The sequence below is a fragment of the Dipodomys spectabilis genome, unplaced genomic scaffold, assembly GCF_019054845.1.
Source record: "Dipodomys spectabilis isolate Male_0828 unplaced genomic scaffold, ASM1905484v1 ptg000057l, whole genome shotgun sequence".
In the NCBI taxonomy this organism is placed as follows: domain Eukaryota; kingdom Metazoa; phylum Chordata; class Mammalia; order Rodentia; family Heteromyidae; genus Dipodomys; species Dipodomys spectabilis.
The window spans coordinates 2,557,626-2,572,804 of NW_024870734.1; the positions used below are offsets into that span (position 1 = coordinate 2,557,626).

Here is a 15,179-nt window from a genome sequence, read left to right on the forward strand (position 1 = left end):
GCCCGGCTTACTTCACTTTATATAATTTTTTCCAAGTTTTTCCATTTCTTGTTGGTTTTCTATGTATAGGACATCTTTATTATTCTTTTGTAGGGCTGGTTTGGTGGAGAAATATTGTTTGTTTTTCTTTGCTATGGAAAGTTTTTATTTGACCTTTGGTTATGAAAGAGTGTTTAGCTGGGTACAGAATTCTTAGTTGATAATTGTTTGTTTTTAGGGCATAGCATACATCATTCCAGGCTCTTCTTGCTTTGATTGTCTCTGCTGAGAAATCTGAGGTGATTCTAATTGGTTTCCCTTTATCGGTGATTGATCTTTTCTCCTTGACAGCTTTAAGGATGTTTTCCTTGGTCTGAATTGATACTGTGTGGATTGTAATGTGACGGTAGGATGTCCTATTCTGGTCTGGTCTATTTGGAGATCTAAAAGCTTCTTGAATCTGAATAGGCCTTCTCTTTGCAGTTTGGGAAGTTCTCTGCTAGTGTCCTGTTAAACAAATTTTCTAGACCATTAACTTCTATCTCTACGTGCTCCTCTACACCCATTATCCTCAGATTTGGCATTCTGATGGTGTCTTCCAAGTGTTGAATAGATCGGTCTTATTTCTTGTATATGTCTTGGATAGTTGTATGTTCTTTCTCTATAGTATCTAGGCTGTCTTCAATCCCTGAAATTTAATCTTCTGCACGGTCTAACCTACTATCAAGAGTTTCTATTTTGTTTTTATTTCTTTTCTTTCTAGTTGGTCAGCTTTGATGGCTTCAAATTCTTTGTTGGAGCTTTGTTTTAATCTTTTTCATACAAGATGTAAACTTCTTTACTTTCTTAATTTGGTGTTCAGTGTTTATTCTCAAATCACTTAGGTTGATTGGTTATGGTTTCCTTGGACTCCCATTCCATTCCTTCTGTTTGGATCCATTCAGCATTCCCTTTGTGGTCTCCCTGAGTTCTTTCAGCTCTCTGTTTAAGGATTCCATGAATGTCTTTAGTGATCTTCCTGCATTTTATCCCGCTCTCTCCATTCCTGTATTACTCTTTGATTAGCTTCCTCATGTTCACGCAATTCGTGTAGTTCTCTTTGAGTGTTCTCAGCCTGCTCATGCCATTTCTGACTTACTCTTTGACTGATCTCAGCCTGCTCAGGCCATTCCTTTTTTTCTCTTTGAATTTTATCAGCCTGCTCATGCCATTCTTGTATCAATCTTTGCGTAGCTTCCTCACACTCATGATATTTCTGTATTGACCTTTGTTTGGCCTCCTCTCTCCCTATCACAATCATACAGAGTCCTTTGCAGGTTTTCAATCTTTTCATTTACCACGTTTACCAGTAGTGGTTGTAGAGCTTTTTGGGAACTCTCCAATGGATTATTCATTATCTGTTCTGTCCCCTGATTATCATGAGTGAAGTTGAGATATATGGACTTGCCATTTTTCTTGTGTTTTTCTGGCTTGCCCTGCCCATTTTGGATGAAAGTAACACCAGTTTTGTGTTAAAACACTATTTTAAGGCAAGCATCAACCAAATCTGTAGTTGCACAGTCAAAAGTCTGCAGATACAATCTAGTTCAACAGATATAGCTATTCAACATCAAACAACTATGTATTAATGTGCTACTAACCGCAAAGAAGAATTTGGCAAACAGAAATTATTAGGTTTAGGGAGAGATGTGGATAAAAATAGGAATAGAGGGATGTGAAAAGGCAGAGGGAGAGTTAACTTAACTAAGTCCTAATCTCAAAGCAGGAAATAGGTTGGATAGGATGAAAGTAGAGAGAGAGAAAAAAAGAAAGAGAAAGAAAAAAAGAAGAAAAAATAGAAAAACAATAATTAAAAATGCAACACTTAAAAATTATGCAAATTTGAAAACGTAATATTCACAAAAGAACGTGGATAGAATAAGAAATGGAAGGGATAGAAAGGAGATGTGAAAAACTTAAAAATAAAAATATTATATATTTATAAAGAGGTAGTACTGCTATTAAGGAATTTAAGTCTAAGAGGTTTTAAACTGAATAATAAATTTCTGGATTGAGTTTTTACACAATTGGGGCTAAGGTGTAATAATCGGCTACGGGTATATCTGATGAGCAGAACAGTATTACATCACGCAAAGAAGAATGAAATAGAAGATAAAGTGAAAAGAATGAGAAGGAAAGGAAAAAGGATCAAAAAGTCAGTAGAGCTAAACAAAAAAATTTTAAAAAAGAAAAGAAGGACATACCCATATACCCCTAAAATAAAAATTATAAGAGGAAGAAAATCAAAGTTAATATAAAACAAAAAAGATTAAAGTTAAAAATTAAAAATTAAAAAAAGTTTTAGAAAAAATTTTTTTATAAAAGGTACAAAAAAGTATGCTTTGATTTTTTTGGGGGGGATGGGAAGATCCTGTATCTCCCTTGTGTATGTAACCAGTCTCTTGTTGGAGTCTCTGGTCTGTTTGTGATGTTTGATTTTCCTATAGCTTGGTTGGTTTCTTAAGTCAGTTTGTTTGAGCAGGCAGAAAAATGCTCTGCTTTACCCAGGATTTTATGTTCCCCCTCCCAAGCTAGTTCAATGGGAGGGAAATCTGCTTTGAGTATTACAAAAGAGGAAGATGGCTGTTTCCTCTAGTTTGGAGATGCTGTGGCGAGGCTAGGTTCTGGGTAGAGTTGAGGCATTTCAGCAAACAGCCGCTTTTCCCTGAGGAGCTAGCTTCTGGAGCCAAGCCTGGAGCCATTTTCTGGGTTTATGTTTAGTGAATTTCAATTGATTGTCAAAGAAGCTATAGGGAGGGGCAGCCTCTGGCTCTGTTTACTCAGTGAAGAAATCCACTGCTGGGGCTGGCGGAGCTTGCTCGGCCTGGGCTGGGTGACATTTCCCTGGGTGGAGCTGAACCTGGCAGGTCAGATTAGGGTCCTGTGACCTGCTAAATGACTCTTGTTTTCTTCCAAGGCCTGAGTTGGGGCTAGCTGCTCTGCCAGGCGTTTGTCAGTATCAAAGATGGAGATCCCCCTAGTGGGGGGAAGGGGTGACCTTCCCTCGTATGCTCCCTGAGAAAGAGTGAGGATGTCAGGCTTCTACTCAAGCCAGAGTCAGTTCCTGGGTCATCTCTGATCTGCGACCTACAGGATGAAAATTTCTGCTCCTTGTCAGTTCTTGCTGGTGTTGAGTAGAATCCGCTTGTCCACCGCATCTGGTGCCTTCGTCCGGGACTCTCTGTTGCAGGTATGTCTGCTATGGCCACCGCTGCCACTGCTGCAGCCGAGGCTGCTGGCAAGTATTCAGATCTGTCTCCTTGCCTGGATTTTCCCTCTCTGGCCTAACTCTCTGTCCTGTGATGGCACACTTGGTGTGATTTTCTGGCTTAGGACTGTTCACTAGAACACTAAAACTCCTTTCTATGCTAGAGCTCGTTTATCCTCCAGCTTCTCCTCTGCCATCTTCCAACATACTCTTTTACCTATCACTTCTGATCACTAATCCTCTCATGAATTTTTTTAGTATCTTTGAATAAATCACATGATTTGCATATACTTATCATCTTAAGAAAAGACAATCTGCTTCTACATCTATCATTCTATGTGACAAACCCTTACTTTTTTTTCTCTGCTGAATAAATTGTCTTTCAGGAAAGAGGATATTGACAGCAAATCTGGGTGTCATTTTCATTTTTTAAATTTGAAATATAATATAAACTTTGTTGTGACTTGTCATTTTCTAAAAATGAGTGATAGTCATTAACACTAATATTTTGGTGGCTTTAAGTATAGTGAGACTTGATGTGGTAGTTCTTGTGTCTAATTGACTTAACCATTAGATTATATATGTATAAACATGTGCATTGCACTGTTTTTATTTTTATATATAAAATAGTCCCCAAGGATTGACTTTAAAATGATGTGTGGTTTCTTCCTGTTCTAAACTTTATATTTATTTCATTAAATGTACTAGAAATACATGATGTTTACTGCATCAATATAAAAGATCAGAACATATTTCTAAAGAGAATGGATTTATTGATTAAACAGAAAAGAGTAAAATAGTCAGGTTTCTTGCTTGATACTGCATGTAGCTCAAGATGAGACTCAAAGTTAAATTCATATTAATATTATTGAGATTTACATCACAATATAAGCAATATAGTTATTTTAAAGAATTGGTCATTCAAAACCCTAGATACCTAATGGATGAAGAATGCAATTGAAATTAGCAGAGGAAAACAATTCAACCTGCAGTTATTATGATTTTATAATACTAACATGAAAGAAATGGAGCTTTTGCCTTTCTGAAGAAGAAAGTTTAGCCAGTAATTTCAATGTAAGGCGTCAGTTGTAATGAGTCTAAAGTTTTTCCTCCAAGATATCCAAGAATTCTATATTCATCCTCTGAAGAGTAAATAAGTAATTACTTTAATTAGCTTTGTTTAATATTAATTTACTTGTAGCAAACAAATAGGTTAAAATGTCTGCTATCTTTCTTTCAATGTAATAAAATAAATTTCATATTATTACTGTCTCTTCATACAAGCCTGAAATCATTATTTCAAAGTAACGCAAACAAAAAACAAAAATAACCTGATACAAACATCACAAATCCTAAATTATGTGAAACAATCAACAATATATAAAATAAATCTGACGAATAGGAAAAACAATGGCAGAATAAAAACAGGAAATTACCGTTACTTTCCCTAATAGAGATTTAGAGTCCTAGCAGGTACTCCACTTCTAAAAGGTCACACCAAGTCAGCTATAATTATATATAGATATACAATTCAAAAGAGGATTTTATACTGTCTTCACAAGAAAACAGAAATTTATGAAAAGTTACCCAGCCAGGCAGGTGACTGCTGTGTCTGTGTTGGCCAACATATTCAAAAGCACAGCTGCAGTGTGAAAAATAAGGTCCACATGGGAAAAAGCAGGAACAGAAGTATACATTGGAGACAGCCACATCCATACTCAGAGACAATTCAAGATACCACTGGACAGCCCGAACTGTCACTGTAACCACATGTATTAACATCACAGCATCTCATAAGGTTTAGGAAAATTATACTAAGAGAAAAGAGAAAGGAATGCACACTCAGAGCAATATAGGTTTCATAAATTTATTCATTTATGGTAGGTAGAAGGTGCCTACAAATCTACAAGTGCAAGACAGAATCTACATCTTCCCAGATAGAATGGCCATTATCAAGAAAACTGACAATAGCGAATGCTGTCAGGGATGTAGCCAAATGGGAAATCTATTACACTGTTGGAGGGAAATTAAACTTGTTTGACCACTCAGGAATGCTGTATGGACTTTTCTCAAAAGACTAAACATAGATTTCCCTTATGTCCTCATAATTCCTGTCACGGAAAGTAATCCAATAAATAATAAACAAGCTCACATGAAAGCTACCAGTATAACAATGTTCAGGGTCCAGGCCCAGAGTTCAAGGACTGGAAAAAAAGTTACCACTGCTGGTATTTGTTTCCCCAACTATGAACCTTTTGACATAAGATACCAAATCATTCTTTTCGCAGCAGCTAGGATAGGACTTGAATGTAGTGGGTGATGAACTGGCTTCTTTGTTGAATGCTAGGCAAAGCTGTAGGCAGTCCAAAATAAGATTTTTTTGTTGTTGTTGTTGTTGGTCGAGGGGCTTGAAGTCTATGCTTAGCCACTGTCTCTGAGCTCTTCAACTCAAGGTGAGTGCTCTACTTCTTGAACTACAGTACCACTTCTGGTTTTCTGGTGGTTAATTGGAGATGAGTCTCCGGGACTTTCCTGCCCAGGCTGGCTTTGAACAGCAGTCCTCAGATCTCAGCTTCCTGAGTTGCTCAGATTACAGCTGTGAGCCACTGGCACCAGTCTAAAAATGGGGGAATTTTATAAAAAAAAAAAAATCCACCTCTTCGCCTGTGTCTAAACTTCAGATATCGCTATTAGAACACTTCATTCTTGACTCATTTCATCAGACATTTGTAAACTTTCCTTCATGTGGGAATACTGCAGTCAATATCAACTCATTTCAGGGACTGGATCAATTATATGGTAATTGCTAGCCCCTAAATCAAGAACATTTACATCAAAACAAATGAAAACCTCATTTGGAAAAATTGCTTTCTCCTTTTATTACAAATTTGTCCTTTATTACTTCCTAATGTGATATTGGACCTCCTAACAGAGTGATATTTTCTTTCTCTTCAGCAATTGGCCTTCTTCCACATGTGGTCAAATATTTAAGAATTCAAAGATTTCCATTGACAATTCATTAAGCTGCTGTCTAAGAAAAAGTGCATTTCTGGAATGTGGTCTGCTGTCTTGTTCTTACATGCACAGGACTTCTAGGATTTATTTGTTCTACAAGGAATACTATTTTCCAATCTTTGTGTGACCAATTTTAATCTCTCTGATCAGTCTTTATGACCCTCTCTCTGGCGTCTCATTTCAGTCTGCCTCATCAAAAATATCTTATTTATCACCTAAATTACTCTCAACTTCTGTTTTTCGCCTGATTTCATGCAGGCTGTGATAACAGCCTTGACTGGCAGTGCTTACTGGAGTTTTTTGTTTGTTTGATTGATTTTTAGAGGTCTAGGATTACTCTTCGATGTATTAGCTTCTCTGGTCCCCAATGATCTGCTGACTATATTCCTCTTTTAATTGTCTCAAAATGAGGCAATCTGGCATCCTTGGAAATCCAGGAATAATCCTCTGTAACCACTTACAGAAATGGTCTATCAAGATGGCTTCTCAAGGTTGACTGTGAAAAATGTTCATTTCTAACTCACCTCCATAAAACAGATCACATCCTTGGGAGCAAAATTTTGGAAAGAAGCTTCCCCTTCCTTCCTTCTCTTATGAAAGATCAAACCGTAATATTCTGCAGTTGTGGACAGCCTGGAATACATTTTCCCAAGAATATTCTGTAGTGTATAAGAGGACCAACTATTAAAATAAAGGTGAAAGTACTTGTCTAATACAGACTGAATTATCTTGCTTATATCTGTTGTTGTTTTCATTACTTCAAACACATGGGTAATTTATATTGGGATTAGACAAGTTTCATAGGATTAATGGAATAAATATTCAGTTTAGTTTCATATATCCAATATAATACACTTAACCTCTTATGCAAAATTAAATGCAACTGTCAAGAATATAAAATAAGCCTCAATATGTATAATCTGGCACACATACACTATGATCTACTCAGAAATTCAGTATCTCTATAAGTATTTATTTGGTACAAAATAATAAAAATTTAATTAAAGAATATGACTTTTATGTATCATCTGAAATACTCCTCGTGTATATAATTGTATATAATTTTATAGATGCCACCTAGACAGGTAACATGCATGTAGAAATCAAATTTCTAGAATTTAAGCTTGATGAGATGAGTCATACCCTCATGTAGTGTGGTGCAAATTTTACCATAGTGATGAATCCTTCCAGCTCATACCAAGAATCATGTGCAATAATGTATTATTTGATGTTAAGATGAGTGCTAAGTGTAAAATACACTTTGCTTTAATACATTAATTCACAGATATGAAACAATAATGATATATCATTTGTTTAAATTCTAATGCTTCTCAATTTTACAATTCATGAACTATATCATTAAAATTAGATTCACTTTCTTCTTTTCTATAGCTACTAAAATTATATATTAAACATTCAATATTAAGAATTCAATAATAAGTATCCTATTATTAAAATTATATACTATTAAACTGTGATTTGAAGTATAGTTCTAACAAATTTTGATATAAAAATATTTAATAGAATTGTGGGTAATTCTTTTTAAACCTACCTGCTTTATTTGTTTCCTAGTTGTGTCATCTGTTATTCTTGGTCCAAGTCATCTCTCCACCTTAATTGTTTAGTTTTCTATTTTTTCTCAATTGGTTTACTGATTGTGCATTTTGTTTTCCCTTTTCAGTGACTGACATGAGGCTGAAAAATCTGTATGGTAGTTTATTACTTCCTATGTTATAGTAAAATTCCTGTCTTTGAGTTCATTTCACTTGGAATCACCTTATATGGTCATATGTACATAGCAATTGAGCTATTCTGTTCATCTACTAAGATTATCCTTGATGTACACAATAATGCTCCCCTATTACCCAGTAATCACACTTCTGGGCATTTACTCAAGTGACCACAAACAAGGCCACACTAAAGCTACCAGCACAATTATGTTTATCACTGTGTTATTTACCATAGATAAGATGGAATCAATCCATTTGCCCCTCAGTAGATGAATGGCTCAAGAAAATGTAACACACACACACATAGATGGAATCAACCCAGTTGCCCCTCAGTAGATGAATGGCTCATGAAAATGTATCACACACACATGCACCCATACATACACATGGAATACTATGCTTCCATCAGAAATAATGATACCACAGCATTTGTAAGATAATGGAAGATCTTGGAAAAATCACATTAAGTGAAGTAAGCCAGACTTAAAGAGACATAAGTCCCATGGGTTCCCTTATTTTTTAATAATTAGTTCATATCAAGGATAATCTCATGTATTTTAATTTGACATTTTTTTATGTTGAGCATACATCATTGCTATATTTTTGTTATTGTTTCTGAAAACAGGCAGGTATATTTAAAGAATTATGTTCATCTGATCCATTACTGAAGGAAGAAAAACTAAAAGAGCAACCTAAAATAAAGAACAATTCCTATTTATTTAGCTTCATTCCTATGTAAGTGCAGTGTTGTCCCCTGTATGCTCATGTTGTACATTACAACTCTATACTTGGTCATCCTATATATCTACTATCATCTATATTGTGACCTAAATGTCCCAGCAATTGCAGTTTGCTTTACTTTTTGAAAAATTTCTCTGTTGTTTTAGGTTTTGTGTGTGTGTGTGTGTGTGTGTGTGTGTGTGTGTGTGTGTGTGTGTGTGGTTTTATAAAGATCAGAAAACAACATTTTTCTTCATTTAGAATACATCCTTCAGGTCATTGTAAGTTGTGGATAATGGGCGAAGTCTCTTGCTATTTTAAGGCTGAAACAGAAAACTATATTTGTGCATGCACCAAAGTTGCTTTATTAGTCTGTAGTTGAACACTTACCTTCGATTTATATCTTGCCTGTTGTGAATAATATGAATAACAATGAACTACAGATATATTTATGAGTTACCCAGAAAGAAATAATCATGTTATTGGTGGGGCAGATGGTATTTCAACTTTGCATTTCTTTAGAAAAATGTATACTACTTTCTACAACGAGAATACTACCCTGTATTTTGACAAAGAGTGTAGAAAAGTTCCTTTTCTCCACACTCTCACCAACTTTATTACCTTTTGAGGTTTTTAAAGGAACAGATTTTTACTATGTGGAATACCCCAGACTGGCCTTAGACTCAAATCCTCTTACTCCAACTTCCCAAATGCTTGGAATTACAAGCCTTTACCACCACACCAAGTTCCTTTGATTTTTTTTTGATAAGAATTATAATAGTTATGAAGTAGTATCATACTAATTTTGAATTGCATTTGTCTAATGACTTCTGTTCAGAAAGCATTAAGCTAGTATAGAAGTGTTATTAAACACAACTTTTTAAACCCACTGGTGATTTTCAGGGCTATTTGGAAAACATGTCTATTTAGAACTTTTGTCCATTTTTAATCAAGTTCCTTGTTAATCTCATCAGTAATCTCTATATAGAAAATCAATAATTAATTCAAGTTAGTAGAAAGACAAAATGAGCAACTCCTAATATTTTTCAATATTTAATAACATGACATTGCTTAAATCATTTTGTGTTTATGCTTGAGACTATATAACTCAATTTAGTTAGACCTTTTATAAGGCTATATATATATTATTTATTTTATGCTGATTGCTCTTTCCAAAGCCTGCGTGTCTAATTTTCCTGGTCTCATGTAATTCAGATTTCAAACTGAAGAATAAATTGAAGGAAGCAACCAAAATATACAGTTTCCCTTATCTGATGATGCCTCTACTAGAATGAGGAAAGAGTTCATCCTGCTAAGGACCGATAGAATATCAAAAAGAGAATTCATTCTTCTAGGTCTTCCCTATCTTTGCAATTTAACTTAAATGATGTAAAACACAATATACTGCTCAGTTACTTTTATGTTTTATCAGTTTTGCACATTTTCATATGGACTTCACCTCAGTCTACAACGTTCCTTCATTATTCTGTCCTTGATATTTTTACACTATCAAGACATAAGATAACCAGTTTGATTTACAGCATGAGAAGTTATCCACCAGGCTTCCTTGGAAGCAAAGCATAGTCAATGGATAACATTATTTCTGGTTTCTCATTACATGTAATGATTTCTGTAATATATATCACATTCTGTTTAGTATTACAAAACAACTGTTAGCCGGCGTTGGTGGCTCATACCTATAATCCTAGCTACTGAGGAGGCTGAAATTTGAGGATTGCAGTTCAAAGCCAGCCTGGGCATGAAAGTCTGTGAGACTCTTATCTCAAAAAAAAAAAAAAAAACACTAGAAAACTGGAAATGGTGCTGTGGCTCAAGTGGTAGAGTGCTAGCCTTGAAGTGAAGAGCTGAGGGACAGCGCCCAAGCCCAGACTTCAAGCCCCACAACCAACAACAACAACAACAACAATTCTGCTGGCTAAGCTGAAACCTCATTCATAGAAGTTTATGTTAATTATTTCACCAGTTTTATGTCTCTTAGTTTTTAAGAAAATGTTTACTATAATGCTAATGTTATTCCCATTTTAGTGTTGAGAAAATTGTAATTAAAGGAACTAAGTGCATGGCCTAAAAACACACAGGAGGGAGGAAATGAGTCAACGTTTCCACAAACCTTTCAGCAATACAAAAATGGTAGGTAAAATCTCTCCATTCTCTTATACTCTCAATTCAATATTCATATTGTCCAATAACTAATAGCATAACAATTATTGCCCATGGTGTGGGGAAATCTGTGTGGAACACAGGTAGCAAAGATGGCCCTGAGAGGAAGTTGAGTGGGCAGAGCCGGATTTGTTTAGGTTCAGTGTGTAAACAACTCATGGAAGCTTAGGTGCATGATAAGGTATGGCCTTTCAGTGATTGGTTGGTTACATTTCCTCCCCTCCCACACAGTGTTTTGCTTTAAAAAGGGGATGCTCCCTGTTAATAAACGAGTTCCTGCTTGGTTTGACTCCCCGCTGCATCTGATTGTCTCCTGGGCTAAGGGAGGCTGGGGAAGGGGCAAGCGGCAGCACTTTGCATTTACCTTTCCTAGGACCCCGTCCATCCAAAGACGGACGAAGACCCAACACATGGTAATTGCTTTCCACCACATTTTGTCTTCAACACAGACTGTATTGGTGACATTGTGTTATCATGCACAGACTGAGATTATAAATTGAGGTCCAAAGAGAGCCCAATTTTTTCTGTCCCACAGTTCTAGTATCCTTTTAAAAAAGTACTTAAACTTTTAAATATCAACATTTCCTGTCTTGTAAGAATCCCAAAACGAAATAAATTCACATATAATCACTCCAAAATGCTTTAAAAGTAGGAAATGATAAAAGCGGACTCCGTGAAGTAGTTTCTTCTACTTTAAAAATTATTCTTAAAGCCTTGTTCTGGTTGGTCACACCTGTAATCCTGCCCACTCGGCATATCTACTGAGGAGCTTGGGATCTTTGGATAAGTGTTGGAAACCAATCAGGGCAAAAAATAATTTGTAAAATTATTTTTAAAAATATAAATGAACTAGAAAAGGGCCAGGAATGGAGATGTAGCTCTTATACTAGCTCACCAATCTAGAGAAGAAAGGCCTAGCGAGACCTTGAAGCCCTGAGTTCAAACTGAGCACTCCAACAAACAGGCATGCACATGCACTCCCGTGCACGTGTGCACACACACACACACATACTTATTCAAAATATCTTCAGGTCAGTGATTTGTATTAATTTCTTTGTTAACATTATTATATGGGTAAAATAATAGAAATAAACTATTCTATCTCAGAACAGTTTTAAACGTTTTTTATTGTAAAATACTTTACAGAGGGTTTACAGTTACATGAGCTAGGTAATGAGTACATTTCTTATCAAAAATTGTTAGCTCCTCTTTGTTTTTCCCCCACCATCCCTTCTCATCTACTTCCACAAGTACACTCCTCACGTCCCCCACCCCTCTACCCTAACCCCGTCTAAATTGTAAAGTTCGTTTTTCAACATAGTGCCTTGTGCATGTCATTGTTACAATGTGTCAACCTGTATCTCTATTTAAGCATTTTGTTTTTTCCCTTTCCCTCCCCAAATTAGAGAAGGGTATATACAAGATGCAGGCGCAACAACATCAAATACTATGAAAACAGGGGTTATGCTGTGTGGGAGGACCATATAAAAAACAAAAAAAAATAACATCATACATTATAAATGCAATAAAAACAACAGCACGAAAAAAAACACTTGTGTTCCTATCTTGACATTCATTTAGCTTAACATCACCTTATCTAGTCATATGCATATAGCTTTTGACCATTTCTGCTTATCACAGACATAGATTTACTTATTGCAAATAAGGGATACCATGGACCTATGATTCTTTGGACGTGGCTTACTTCAGTTAATATAATTTTTTCTAAGTTTTTCCATTTCATAAAAAATTGGGTGATGTCATTCATTCTGATGGACTATAGAATTCACACACACACACACACACACACACACACACACACACACGTTTTCTTTTCTTGATATATTCATCTACTGAGGGGCATCGGGGTTGGTTATATATCTTACCTATGGTAAATAATGCTGCAATAAACATAGTTGTGCTGGTAGTTTTAGTATGGTTTTGTTTGTAATCATTTGGGTGAATGCCCAAAAGTGGGATTTCTGGATCATAGGGGAGCTGTATTTGGAATCTTTTGAGGAACTTCCATACTGCTTTCCAAGTGGTTGAACAAGTTTACACTCCCACCAAGAATGCAGTAGGGTTCCCTTCTGGCCACAATCCCTCTAGCATTTGTTGTAAAAATTTGGAACACTTCACGAATTTGCATGTCATCCTTGCGCAGGGGCCATGCTATTCTTCTCAACAGAGAAACTGCAGATTTAAACAACTGCATAGATCAATAGGATTTAACAGACACCTGCTGCATATTTCACCCAGCACCATCAGAATATACTTTTTCTCAGCAGCACATGGAACATATTCCAAAATAGACCACATTTTAGGCCACAAAGCAAACTTGTCCAAATTCTGAAAAATTGAACTTATACCTTGCATTCTCTCAGACCACAAGGGAATAAAATTAGAACTCAACACCAAAAGCCACCTAAGAAACTCTGGTAACATATGGAGGCTGAAAAAGACACTGCTGAATCACAAGTGGGTCAAAGAAGAGATTAGAAAGGAAATTCAAATGTTCATGATATTCCACAAACATGAACACACAAATTACCAGCTCCTATGGGACACAGCAAAGGCAGTACGCAAGGGCAAGTTTATAGCTTTGAGTTCCTACATCAACATATTGTTGAGACCTGAAACCAACAATTTAATGAGACAAATGAGCCTCCTTTAAAAAGAGCTGCAAGATAAACCCCAATCCAGTAGACAAAAAGAAATAGTTAAAATTAAATCAGAATTAAATGAATTAGACTCCACAAAAAAACATACAAAAAAATCAACAAAACAAAGAGTTGCTTCTTCGAAAAAATTAACAAAATTGACAGACCCTTAGCAAATCTTATCAGAAAAAGAAGAGAACACACCCAAATAAATAAACTCAGAGATGCGAATGGAAATATCACCACAGAAACAACCAAGATTCAAAATATTATAAGGGAATACTTCTCAAAACTATATGCTAATAAGTTTGAGAAGGTGCCAGAAATATTGACAGGCCGAAACTAAACCAAGATGAGTTAAACCATCTTAACAGGCCCATATCAAGCATTGAAATACAGCAATAAGAGACCTCCCATCTAAGAAAAGCCCACGACCAGAGGGTTTTACAGCAGAATTCAACAAGCCCTTCAAAGCAGAGCTCACACCAATACTCCTCCAACTTTTCAATGAAATTGAAAGAGAAAGTTCACTACCGAACACATTCTATGAAACCATCATAACCCTCATCCCAAAACCAGTCAGGGGCTCATCAAAGAAAAAGAACTATACACCCATTTCTTTGATGAACATTGATGCAAAACTTCTCAACAAAATTTTGGCAAATTGAGTTCAACAATTCATCGAATCAAACAGGATTCATTTCAGGAATGCAAAACTGGTTCAATATACACAAATCAATTAATATAATTCATCACATCAACAAGAGCAAGGATAAGAACCACATGGTTGTCTCAATAGATGCAGAAAAAGCATTTGACAAGATCCAACAGCCCTTTATGATGAAGGTTCTAGAAAAATTAGGAATCCATGGAGTATTCCTCAATACAATAAAGGCTGTATATAACAAACTTACAGCCAGTATTATACTCAATGGTGAAAAACTAAAGCCATTTCGTTTTAAGTCAGGACCAAGACATGGAATGTCCACTGTCTCCACTTCTCTTCATTCTAGGATTAGAATGCCTAGCTACAGTGATAGCAAAGAAGCAAACATACAGGGAATCCAACTAGGGAAAGAAGGAGTAAAACTCTCCCTCTTTGCAGATGACATGGTCTTGTATTTAAAGAATCCCAGAGATTGCACTCCCAAATTACTCAAGTTGATTCAAAACTTTGGCAAAGTAGCACGGTACAAAATTAACCCTCAAAACTCCATGGCTTTTCTGTATGCCAACAATGATTAAAGTGTGGCTGAAATTAGGAAAGCAACACCATTCGTAATAACCCCACAAATAATAAAGTACCTAGGAATTAACATAACCAAAGAAGTGAAGGACCTTTATGCTGAAAACTTTAAAAGCTTGAAAAAGGAAATCAAAACAGAACTTAGAAAGTGGCAAAATCTCCCATGCTCCTGTATTAGGTAGATCAATATCGTGAAAATGGGAATAATTCCCAAGGCTATCTACAAATTCAATGTGATACCTATCAATATTCCAACCTCATTCTTCAAAGAAATTGAAGTGGCTATCCAAAAATCCATAAGGAACAATAAAAGACACCAAATAGCAAAAACGATGCTCAACAGAAAGAACAGTGCTGGGGGAATATCAATACCGAATTTCAAACTCAACTACAAAGCCATA

General features: G+C 35.8%; 1 pseudogene; it reads right to left on the reverse strand.

Annotated features, from left to right (window-relative positions):
* Positions 1-12,991: 12,991 nt before the first annotated feature.
* On the reverse strand, positions 12,992-13,085 carry LOC122108339 (annotated as a pseudogene).
* Between the last annotated feature and the right edge of the window lie 2,094 nt (positions 13,086-15,179).